Source organism: Chiloscyllium plagiosum, chromosome 7 (genome assembly GCF_004010195.1).
Source record: "Chiloscyllium plagiosum isolate BGI_BamShark_2017 chromosome 7, ASM401019v2, whole genome shotgun sequence".
Taxonomy (NCBI): Eukaryota; Metazoa; Chordata; class Chondrichthyes; order Orectolobiformes; family Hemiscylliidae; genus Chiloscyllium; species Chiloscyllium plagiosum.
Genome location: NC_057716.1, coordinates 103985619 through 103998804, shown reverse-complemented (window position 1 = coordinate 103998804; position 13186 = coordinate 103985619). Strand labels below are relative to the sequence as shown.

Here is a 13186-nt window from a genome sequence, read left to right as displayed (position 1 = left end):
TAGACATGGAAGGTTCCTGACTGCGTTTGAGGGAGAGAGGGAGCGAGAAACAGCCAAAAAAAGTTGCTTTCACACAACTGAAATGCTATCTGAGCAGCCAATGGAGATGAGGGGATATCCTTGTGCCCAGGAGCCATTTGGTAGCTGAGAGTGAGGGTGAAGGAAGCCCACAAGCATTATCTGCTTGGTGCTGCTCAGAAATATTGGAGCTTCGAAAAACCACAATCATTTTGTCAGCTGACTGAAGCTCACTGTCTGCGAACGAGTTGCAATTGTGCCTATGTGTAGGTACTGGATTATATTCTGAAGATTCCAATGAAATACAGTCTGAGGAGAAGGAATTGAGCTACCAGGATGTGAGCAAAGGTTGAGACAGCCCAAGACACAGCAGCTTGTGGGGAAACTCTGAAACTAACTCTTTAGAAATGGAGAATTGTAATCCTTTATAAAGGATATGAAGTATAAACGAGGTTTGATGACCCACAGTGTTACCTTTGAGGATTGCTGATAAATGTGTAGGATCTGTCTAGTGCATATCTATTATTTGACGTGTTCTGTCCGGTGTTTGACCACAATTTATCCATTACCCACATTTACCTCGTGAATTTTCCATGTTAAGAGTATTCGTTATATATGGATGTAGATTGTTTCACTCTTCTCATGTCTAATAATAAAGTTTACATTATGTTTTTCAAAACAGTGAGCTCTTGTGGTTTTATACTCGGCATCCCCAGTTTTGTCCATATTAAACAATAGTGTTCCCTTGGTCCCATCTGGATGTTTGAGAAACCTATTTGCGAATTGTTACAAGAAGAGAGAACCAGAAGATGTGTATTTGGGCTTCCAAAAGGTTTTAGATAAATTTCCACACAGGAGGTCAATAAAAAGTATGACAGCAGACGGAATTGGGGTGAGAAATTGGATTATGTTGAGGATTGGTTCACAGACAGAAAACAGAGAGTAGGTTCAGCAGGCTGTATCCAGCTGGGTATGATAAGGATCATGCCTCAGGTGCTCACAATCTATATCCTAGTTTGGAAGGCTCTTGTGGTACATGACAGTGTCCTTATCTTTGGCCCTGAAGGCCTGGGTTCAAGACCCACCTGCTCCAGAGACATGTTAACACCCCTGGTCAGGTTGATTCGCAAGTTTGCCGATGACACCAAACTAGATGAGAGTTGTGAGGATGAAGCAAAGAGGCTCCATGTGGATATTGACTGGATGGGGCATGAACAAGGCAGTTGGAGTCTGTGTTTATATTTTTATTCATTGACAAACCACTTATTGCCCATCCCTAATTGCCTAGAGGGCAGCTAAGAGTCAACCACATTGCTGTGGGTCTGGAGTCACATGTGGGCCAGACCAGGTAAGGATGGCAGCTTCCTTCCCTAAAGGACATTAGTGACCCAGATGGGTTTTTCCAACAATTGCTTCATGGTTATCATTAGATCCTTAATTGCAGATTTTCAATTGATTTTGTGTTCCCCATTCCACCTGCTACGGCAGGATTTGAACTCAGTCACCAGGATATTACTAGAATCTCTGGATTAACAGTCTGGCAGCAACACCACTGGGCCATCACCTCCCCACGGATGAGTGTGAGTGTGTCTGTCCACTTTGGTAAGCAAAACAGATGCATCAATGTCTTTTCTTTCAGATTGGAAACTGTTGATGTCCAAAGGGATTTGGCTGTCCTTGCTGATGAGTCACTGCAAGTTCTTTTAGGCGCATCAAGCAATCTGGAATGTAAATGGAATGCTGGTATTTTATTGCAAGAGGGTTTGAGTACAGGGATACAGTTGTGTAGACCTGGGTGGAGTATTGTGCATAGTTCTGATCCTGATCCTGACTCCATGATCCTGTCATAGAGTCATAGAGCTGTACAGCACGGAAATAGACCCTTCGGCCCAATCTGTCCATGCTGACCACATATCCTAACCTAATCTAGTCCCATTTGTCAGGCCCCTATCCTTTTAAACCCTTCCTATTCATATACCTGTACCCATCCAGATGCCTTTTGGTGGGACCTATGAGGGAACATTGTGGAGCCTGGGCCTTTATTCATAGAATTCCTACACTGTGGAAGCAGGCCATTTGGACCATCAAGTCCACACTAACCCACTGAAGAGCATCCCGCCCAAACCCACTCCATCCCTGTAACCCTGCATTTCCCATGGCTAACCCACCTAGCCTCCACATCCCTGGGCACTATGGCATGGCCAATCCTCCTAACCTGCACATGTTTGATCTGCTAGAGGAAACTAGAGCACCCGGAGGAACCCCGCACAAACACGAGGAGAATGTGGGAACTCCATACAGACAGTCGCCCAAGGGTGGGATCGAACCCAGGTCCCTGGTGCTGTGAGGCAACAGTGCTAACCCTTGAGCCACCGTGCCAACCACACAGATGGTGGGACCTATGAGGAAGCATAGAGCAGTCTGTGTCTGGAGATCCCCTGGAGTTCAGAAGGGTAAATAGGCAAAGTCTTTTCCATGGGGTCGGGGAGTCCAGAACTAGAGGGCATAGGTTTAGGGTGAGAGGGGAAATTTATAAAAGAGACCTACGGACGGTGGTACGTGTATGGAATGAGCTGCCAGAGGAAGTGGTGGAGGCTGGTACAATTGTAACATTTAAGAGGCATTTGGATGGGTATATGAATAGGAAGGGTTTGGAGGGATTTTCCTTACCGCATGCCAGTCTCCTGCCTTTTCCCCATAGCTTGGCACATTACTTCTAACCCACTAACCATCCAATGCTCCTCTTGAGTGCCTCAGTTGAACCTGCCTCCACCACATTTCCAGGGAGTGCATTCCAGACCCTAACAACCACCTGAATGTAAGTCTTTCTTCCCACTTCACCCTCTTGCAGATTACTTTAAACCTCTGCCTTCTTGTTCTTGTTCCTTTTACAAGCAGGTGTACACTTATGTGGATTAAAAGGATGTTTCCCTCTCAGCTCAGGAGGGGGACATGTAGTACTCAGAATGTGGTCTCAGGATTAACGACAATCCAGTTAGGACTGAGATGAGGAGGAATCTCTTCATAGAATAGAATCATAGAATCCCTACAGTGTGGAAACAGGTCCTTCGGCCCAACAAGTCCACACCAACCCTCCAAAAGGCAACCTACCCAGACCATTTAACCCTGACTAATGCATCTAACCTCCACATCCCTGGACACTATGGGCAATTTCCTAGGGCCAATTCACCCTAACCTGCATATCTTTGGATTGTTGGGGGAAACTGGAACACCCAGAAAACCTTGCAGACACAGGGAGAATGTGCAAACTCCACACAGACAGTCGTCAAAAAGTCCCAGCCTATCCAGCTTATCCTGATAACTCAAACCCTCCAGTCCCAGCAAAATCCTGGTAAATCTTTCCTGAACCCTCTCCAATTTAACAGCAGAAAGGGACTTTTGAAGTGTGTTGGTAATGACCTTATGTCTGAGCCAGGAGACATAGCCTCAAGTCTCAGCTGCTCCCAGGTGTGACATTGCTATGGAGACAAAACTCTATGCTCAGAGAAAGGTATTTTGGCCCATTGCCTTCATGCTGGTCAAAACCAAAACTGTATGACAGTTACCATCAGAGTCATTGAAGTCCACAGCACACAAAAAGCATCTTCAGCCACTGAGTCTGCACTGGTTAAAAATAGGCTTTTGATCAGTTGGGCCAAAGGGCTGAGGAGTGGTAGACGGAGTTTAAATTTCGAGAAATGTGAGATGCTACATTTTGGAAAGGCAAATCAAGGCTATACTTAGACACTTAATGAAGGGTCGTAGGGAGTGTTGCTGAACAAAAAGACCTTGCAGTGCAGGTTCAAAGTTCCTTGAAAGTGGAGTCTGAGGTAGAAAGAATAGTGAAAGAAGGTGTATAGTATGCTTTCCGTTACAGGTCATTGGATATAGGAGTAGGGAGGTTATGTTGCGGCTATACAGGACATTGGTGAGGCCACTTTTGGAATACTGTGTTCAATTCCAGTCTCCCTGCTACAGAAAAGATGCTGTCAAACTCGAAAGGGTTCAGACAAGATTTACAAGGATGTTGCCAGAGTTGGCGGGTTTGAGCTATGGGGAGAAGCTGAATAAGCTGGGGCTGTTTTCCCTGGAGCATTGGAGGCTGAGGGGTGACCTCATAAAGGTTTATAAAATCGAGAGGGACATAGATAGGGTAATTAGACAAGGTCTTTTCCCTGGGGTGGGGGAGTCCAGGACTAGAGGGCATAGGTTTAAGGTGAGAGGGGAAAGATATAAAAGAGACCTGAGGGGCAACTTTTTCACTCAGAGGGTGGTACGTGTATGGAATGAGCTGCCAGAGGAAGTGAAGGAGGCTGGAACAATTACAATGTTTAAAAGGCATCTGGATGGGTATATCAATAGGAAGGGTTTGGAGGAATATGGACCAAGTGCTGGCAAATGGAACTAGATTAGATTAGGATATCTGGTCGGTCTGGACAATTTGCACTGAAGGGTATGTTTCCGTGCTGTACATCACTATGACTATAATTCGAGTGTCACAGAGATGTACAGCATGGAAACAGACCCTTCAGTCCAACTGGTCCATGCCGACCAAATATCCGAACCTAATCTAGGGGCATTTACCCATATCTCTCTAAACCCTTCCTATTATTAGATTTTAACATATTAAAATGTCCCTACCCTCTATGATAGGATTTGACCCCAGGTTCCCCAAAGTCTTTAATCTGGGGGGAGTTTGGAGTCAGTGACATTACCATACACACCTAGCTCTGACCCGGTTGATTAGAAAATCCCTTGAACAGATCAGCAATGATCTGGATCCGTCCCTTTCAACATGAAAACCTGGGACTCCTCTGCAGAAGACAAACGTCACATACACTTTGTGTTTTCTCTCTCTCTCTCTCTCTCTCTCCCTCTCCCTCTCCCTATGAGAAGAGAAAATTCTCCAGGAGCTAAATCCACACACAGAAAAAAAACCGACCAACTAACCATCAGCAACATGTGAAGAGGCTGCTATGGCAACGCTTTTTTTTGATGTGACACATGGCAGGAGAATATGAATGGTGAACAGGGAGCTTATAAGGAGGGTTCAGAGCATTGTAGCACCTCTCCCTGTCCCTCCCTCCCTGTCTACTCACCAGCCCTGAATCTGTTGTCTTCCCACCCCCTCTCTCTCTGTGTTTGTGAGGAAAGGTTCTGCTGTGGACTGACTGTGAGGTAAGACCCATTTTCTCCAGCTTGTGCTGGAAGATGACTTTGATGCTCCCTCTCCCTGGTGTGTGTGTCTGTGTGTGTGTGAGAGAGAGAAAGCGAGCAAGAGAGATGAGGTTTTATTGTCTACAAGTGGAAATGGCCCCTCCCTGGGGTTGGTTGTAAAGAAGGGGGCAGGGCTGAGGGAAGCTAACAGGGGTTTTGCAAAAAAAGGGGTTGTTTTGGAGGGAGCGGGAGCTGAGGGGTAAGAAAAGGGGTCGTTTGAGGAAGGGGTAAAGTGTGAAGTTGGGCTGTGAAGAGGGGAAAGGTGAGGGGTTGGTTGGGGTCTTACTTCACCCCAGTCCCGCACAGGGGTTATTGTCAGTTGGGGAATGTTTGGGAAAGGGGTTCCAACCATAAACACCCACTCTGAACAAAAGCTGGGGAGAAAAGTGACAGAACAAGGAAGGATAGGAATAAATATATTCCCTACTTGCAATGCATTTCAAGATTGAGGGGGCTGGGGTTACGAAAATAGAGTCTATGGGTCCTATTAGCCCCAGTATAACAATCAAGTTAACTGCAGGCTGTTGTTTTTACAATGAGATATTGTTACCATCAGTAAATATTATTGTTGAAAGGTTTTTAATTCAGAAATCTAATATTCATCTAATATATAACAAATATTATGTGTATGTATTAATATTAAATGTTTGGATATGAATATGTACACACATGCATTGGTAAATTCGTATGTTTAATATCTATACGGAATTTCTATAACTGCATTTTTGAAATGTGCCTTCTTCCTGCACTGATCCTCTGTGAGAGTGACTGACTTCCAGCAGCTCAAAAATTAAAAGATTATTCACGATGAAGATGGTTTGTATTCTCACACCCGTTAGTTGCTCTCACACCAAGGTATTCCCTTTTCTTCTACAATTCCTGCTTTCCTGTTCCCCCTTCATGCTAGAATTTCCCCATGCCCCTTTTTTTCTTTAAGTTTAGACTTTGTTCCTAGTCTCTCAGCATTCTTGTCCGATTTCCCCCCCCCCCGCCCCCCCCCCCTCCCCTCCACTACCTGTACAGAATTCCTAATCCCTTTTTTGGTGTAGAATTCCAATATTCCTAATCCCTTTGTAGCATATAATTCCAGGAACCCTGACCCCTTTTCAATGAAGATTTCTAACATCTCTCATTTGTTTTTTCTTGTAGAATTCTGGAAATTCTAACTCCCCTTTTTAACACAGAATTTGAATATTTTTATCTCTCTTTAATGTAGATTTATAATATTCCAAATTTATCTTGATGTAGAATTCAGATATTCTCAATCCTCTTACTTAGAATTCCAATATTTGCAATCCCCTTTTAATACAGAATTCTGATATTCACAATCCTCCTCGAATGCAGAATTTCTGACCCAGCACGTGCCTGCCTGTTTAAATGTGGTTTCCAGGCTAATGAATGATCTCATTTCTCCCAATTTGTGTACGTTCACCTCAATATTGTCCGTTCTCATGTATCAGTGCTGGTCATCATTATAGAGCTTTGTCTGTAGTTTAATGCTAAAGGGATGGTCAGCATTAATGAGGGAAAATGAGTGTAAACAATAATTCACCGGTAACATGTTCTCTTTTTATTTAAAAGAATTGTTTTTTTTAGCAAAGTATTTGCGCATTGCTAACATTTAAATGATTATTCACAAAAAGGTTTATTTGTACCTACACCTCCATTAGTTGCTGGCAGAGATGAGGTACAGCTCTTTCCACTAGAATTCTTAGTCTCCCTATTATTCTAACCAGCCTAGTGAATACAGACAGCATCGCATACTCAGTTTCTCTCCCCCCCCCCCCAATCTTTTTGTTTTGTCCCTGTTGTTTTACATCTTGTTTCATGCATCAGAACAAAGCAATGCGAGTTGTTATTCAGTCAAACCTTCACTGAGCTGCGTCTCAGCTCCATCCACCTTCCTCACTTCCCGATCCCTTAACACGCTGCCCTACAAAACCTGATTGATCTCAGTTCTGAAATAAAACCATAAGACGGAGCCGCAGAAGTAGGCCATTCAGCCCATCGCATCTGCTCAGCCATTCACTGCCACTATAGGGTGATCTGATGATCCGTAACTCCCCTTTTCTGCCCTAAGACTATTAAGAGACAGGGAGCAAAATTAGGTCATTCATTCCTTTGAGTCTGCACTGCCATTCAATCATGGCTGATATGTTTCTTTTCCCTGTAATCCTCGATTCCCTTAATGACGGGATGGTATATGAATAGGAAGGGTTGAGAGGCATATGGGCCAAGTGCTGGCAAATGGGACTAGATCACTATAGGATGTCTGGTCGGCATGGACAAGTTGGACTGACAAGTCTGTACATCCCTATGACAGTGGCTTAGTGGTTAGCACTGCTGCCTCACAGCACCAGGGTCCCAGGTTTGATTCCACCCTCGGGTGACTACGTATGCAGACTTTGCACATCCTCTCCATGTCTGTGCAGGTTTCCTCCAACAATCCGAAGGTGTGCTGGCAGGAGGGACTAGTTCAGTTTGGGATTACGGACTGGTTGGACCGAAGGGTCTGTTTCTGTGCTGTATGACTTTTTGTGCAGGTTAGGTGAATCGGCCATGCTAAATTAAGTCCAGGCATGTGCAGGCTAAGGTGGGTCAGCCATGGGTAATGCAGGGTTACAGGGAGTGGGTAGGGGGTGGGGTGGTCTTCAGAGAGTTGGTGAGGACATGATGGCCAGTTTCCACACTGTAGGGATTCTGAGATTAAAGACCTGTCTGCCTCAGCCTGGAATGTCCTGAAGTAGCCAGCCTCGACCAACTTTTGAGGTAAAGAATTCCACAGATTCCACCACCCTCAGGGAGCAGAAAAACTCCTCTTCGTCTCTGTTTTAAATGAGCACCCCTTTACTCAGGAGAAAGTGAGGACTGCAGATGCTGGAGATCAGAGTCGAGAGTGAGGTGCTGGAAAAGCACAGCAGGTCAGGCAGCGTCCGAGGAGTGGGAGAGCCCTCCTGATGACGGGCTTTTGCCCGAAATGCCGATTCCCATCCCTTTACTCAACTGACCCCCCAGTCTCTACAGTCTTTGGGAGGCTGAGGATTCAGATTTCCACGCTGATGATGAATTTTAAGGTTCCATATCCTTGTTCTGGACTGTCTCTTTAATCCACTCTTGCTTCACAGGAAATAGATTCTCTCTCTCCACCTCATCAAATGCTTTAATCATCTTAATTGTTTCCCTCTAACATTTCTACTCTGAAGTGGCCAATGAAGCAAAGCCATTGTGAAACATTCTCTGAATGTATCTCATGGTGAATTAACGGGAATGTTTGAAAATCCTCACAGAGACAGGCAGCCAGTTGACTCATATATAGAGCCGCAGAATATGGCAGATGCTGGAAATCTGAAATAACAACTGGGCGCTGGTACAGGTCGGCGCAGTATCGAGGGCAGAAGGGCCTTTACTGCTCTGTAACGTTCTCTGTTCTATCTGATTATAGAGACAGAAACAGAATTAACGCTCCCCTTTTGCAAGGTCACAGCCTTAACTCTGCCTGTCCCTGCCTGTACAGATGCTACCTAACCTGCTGACTTTAATCCAGTGTTTTTTTTTTGCTTTTTAGTTTGGTTTATTCCTTCATGTAAGGTCTCTGCCAAGGCCAGAATTTATTGTCCTAATTGCCCTCAAAGAGCACTCCAGGCCTGTTCAGAGGCAGTTAACAGTTAACCACATTGCTGTGGGTCTGGAGTCACGTGGAGGCCAGACCAGGGAAGGATAGCAGTTTCCTTCTTTAAAAGCCATTGGTGAACCAGATGGGTTTTTAAGACAATCAATGATGGTTGCCATGGTCATAATTACAGAGGTGAACTCTCAATTCAGGATTAATTAATTGAATTTTAACTCTACCACAGGAGGTCTGGTGGCTCACAGTTAGCATTCCTGCCTCACAGGGCCGGGGCCTGGGTTTGATTCCAACCTTGGCCGACTGTGAAAGCAAATCAGAACAGGGCTTATACACTTAATGGTCAGGCCTGAGGGAGTGTTGCTGAACAAAGAGACCTTGGAGTGCAGATTCATAGTTCCTTGAAAGTAGAGTCACAGGTAGACAGGATAGTGAAGAAGGCTTGGTATGCTTTCCTTTATTGGTCAGAACATTGAGTATAAGAGTTGAGAGGTCATGTTGCGGCTGTACTGGACGTTGGTTAGGACACTTTTGGAATTCTGGTCTCCTTCCTATCAGAAAAATGTTGTGAAACTTGAAAGGGTTCTGAAAAGATTTACGAGGATGTTGCCAGGGTTGGAGGGTTTGAGCTATAGGAGGGTGAGAGTGGAAAGATATTAAAGGGACCTAAGGGGCAACTTTTTCACGCAGAGGGTGGTACGTGTATGGAATGAGCTGCCAGAGGATATAGTGGAGGCTGGTATAATTGCAACATTTAAGAGGCATTTGGATGGGTATATGAATAGGAAGGGTTTGGAGGGATATGGGCTGGGTGCTGGCATTGGGTTGGGATATCTGGCTGGCATGGATTGGTTGGACTGAAGGTCTGTTTCTGTGCTGTACATCTCTATGACTCTGTGACTGTTTGTGTAGAGTTTGCATCTTTTCCCCATGTCTGCGTGGGTTTCCTCTGGGTGCTGCAGTTTCCTCCCACAGTCCAAAGATGTGTAGGTTCACTTAGATTGGCTGTGCTAAACTGCAGTACAGTGTCCAGGGATGTGCAGGCTAGGTGGGTCAGCCATGGGAAATGCAGCGATAAGCTAGGGGAATGGATCTGGGTGGGATGCTCTTCATCGGGTTGGTGTGGATACTGATGGTCTGAATAGTCTTTTTCCATAGGGATTCCATGATATGGTTGGATTTGAAACCATGGTTCTAGGGGGCTATCAGGCCAGAATTCTGGATTCTAATCCAGTGACGCTATCTCTACACTGCCGTCTAAGCTAAACCGCGTAACGTTTTCTTGGCTTCCAACTTTTGTGAAAACCGCCACCGGTGACAAAGGCTGCTTGCAGTTATATAGCAGGCTTGGGTCACCCCCTCCGGGTTAAAGAGTCACGGTCATAGAGTCATAGGATTATACAGTGTGGAAACAGACAGGTACTTCATACAATATTGGCTCAGAGTTAAAGAGCCAGATCTCAATGACACTGCACAGAAAGATGCAGCACCAAGGAAACCATTCAGCCCTTCATACCTATACTAGCACTTTGGAAGGACTTCTCCCCTTCTGAGCCCCTCTAAAGTTTTCACTTCCGGTGTTTACCAAATTTCATTTTGGGAATTACTACAGAACCTCCTTAAGAACACCGTAGGCCGGATAACAATTCACCTACCCACTGCTGGTAAGGGGCTGAATGGCCTCCATCTGCACTGTAGGGTTTACATGGTGGTAGTGGTCGTGTCAGTGGGCTAGCAATCCTTGCTATGACTCCTCAGATACTGAAGTAGTCCATGTTCAAATGCAGCAAAACCGGAACAGCACTGAGACATGGTCTGGAAAGTGGCAAGTGACATTCACATCACACTAATGCCAGGCAATGACCGTTCCATCGAGAGGGAACCTGACCAACATCCCTCGATGTCCAGTGGTGTTGCCATCACTGAATGATTGCCCCCAGGGTCAGGTGAATTGGCCACGCTAAATTGCCCATAGTGTTAGGTTAAAGAGGTAAATGTAGGGGTAGGGGTATGGGTGGGTTGCGCTTCGGCGGGTCAGTGTGGACTTGTTGGGCCGAAGGGCCTGTTTCCACCCTGTAAGTAATCTAATCTAATCTCACTTGAACCCAAATCCAGAGGGCCAGTCTGACGGGTTCAAACCCCGTCATAGCAGCTGGTAGGATATTCAATTTATTGATCCAGAATTATTCAGGGTCAATGATGAGACAATAATAAAAGCAGTTTGGCCAGACCGGGTGAGGAGGACAGATTTCCTCCCCTAATAGACACTAGCAAAACAGATCGTTATTTCTGAGAATCGAAGGTGGTGTCAAGGTCACTGTTCCTGAGACGACAGGTGGACTGTTCCCTTTGCCTGAACAATGAGGGAATGGGGAGAAATGTGTGAATGTTCCCGATTTATTAATTCAATGTAAATTCCACCCAGCTGCCACGGCCGAATTTGGACCCGCTTCCCCAGAGGATTACTCCAGCCCCTGGATAATTACTCAGTGACATTACTATTTCCCCACCATCTTCCCCCTCTCGGACTAAACACCCATCCCACAAAAGAATACGTTTCAAATCAGCTGGCTAAGAGGTTTAAAATTGGTCTGAAAAAAGGAAGAGAGAGATGTAGAAAAATGATCAACTTTTTAAAAAAATCATTCAAGGGATGAGGCTCATAGAGACATAGAGGCCTAAAGCACAGAGAAGGGTCCTTTGTCCTCCTCAAGTCTGTACAGGTCTGTGTGGAGTTTGCACGTTCTCCCCGTGTCTGTGTGGGTTTCCTCCGGGTGCTCCGGTTTCCTCCCACGGTACAAGGATGTGCAGGTCAGGGAGGGTTGGCCGTGGGAAATTGCCCGTAGTGTTAAGGGATGTGCAGGCTAGGGGGGGGTTAGTTGCGGGAAGTGCAGGGCTACAGGGGTGGAATGCTCTTCAGAGGGTCAGTGTGGATCCATTGGGCTGAATGGCCTGTATCCACACTGTGGGGATTCTATGAGAACTGGACCTCTCACTCTGTGCAAATTTCCCTAGTAATTATAACCTTTTGGCTCTTTTGTCATCCTTGTAAATCTATTTTGCACTGTCTCCAGTTCTACTACATCCTTTTTACAAGAGGGAGACCAGTACTGAACTCAGTGCACTTAAATGTGCACTAACCAAGTTGTGCACATTTAACATAATTACTCGGCTTTTCAGTCGAGCTGTATCCCAATGTTTGGTTCGTAATGCTACTTGATAACCGACCTCACAAGAATCCCTTTAAAGTTCTGTGTCTTTATTCATTTCTGAGATCGCTGGCTGGGCCAGTGATTTATTGCCCATCCCTAGTTGCCCCTTGAGAAGGTGGGGGGTGAGCTGCCTTCTTGAACCGCTGCAGTCCATGTGCCGTGGGTTGACCCACAATGCTCTTAGGGAGGGAATTCCAGGATTCTGACCCAGCGACACTGAAGGAATGATGATGTACTTCCAAGTCAAGATATCATAAAGTCATAAGGTCTCTTCAATGTGGAAAGCAGGCTATTTGACCCATCAAGTCCACACCGATCTTCCGAAGAGCATCACACCCAGACTCACCTGGTCCCTTTAACCTTGCATTTCCCATGGCCAATTCACCTAACCTGCACATCTTTGGATTGTGGGAGGAAACCCATGCAGACATGGGGTGCAAACTCCACACAGTCACCCGAGGGTGGAGCTGAACCCGGGTTCCTGATGTTGGGGGAAACCCACGTAGACGCGGGGAAAATGTGTAAACTCCACACAGAGTGGCCCGAGGGTGGAATTGAACCCAGGTTCTTGACGTTGTGAGGCAGCAGTGCTAACCACTGAGTCACTGTGCTGACCTCAAGTGTGTGACTTGTGTTCCGTGTGCCTGCTGCCCTTGTCCTTCCAGTTGTTCACGGGTTTGGAAGGTGCTGTCAAAGGAGCTTGGATGAGTAGATGGTCCACCCTGCTGCAACAAGGTGTTGGTGGTGGACAGAGTGAGCATAGAAGGTGGTGGGTGCAGTGTTAATCAAGTCAGCTGCTTTCTCCTATGTGCCTGTGTCTGCCAATCTCATCCACAACCTTTCAGAGAGGGTGCACCACATTCCCAAACCCATTTGGATTTTGAATCTGGAGAAGACATGCCCATGAATCTATTGGATTGTTGTTAAAATGCAACTGTTCATTTGCCTCCATGTCTGAATTAGTCTGACAGATAGGCGACTCCAGTTCCACGGAGAAAGTGAGGTCTGCAGACGCTGGAGATCAAAGCTGAAACTTTATTGCTGGAACAGCACAGCAGGTCAGGCAGCATCTAGGGAACAGAAGATTCGACGTTTCGGGCACATGCCCTTCTTC

General features: G+C 45.8%; 1 protein-coding gene across 1 annotated transcript in view; it reads left to right on the top strand.

Annotated features, from left to right (window-relative positions):
* The window catches only part of LOC122551951 (receptor-type tyrosine-protein phosphatase-like N), a 139158-nt gene that overhangs the window by 29505 nt on the left and 96467 nt on the right, over nt 1-13186 (top strand). The gene's annotated exons all lie outside the window — the stretch shown is intronic.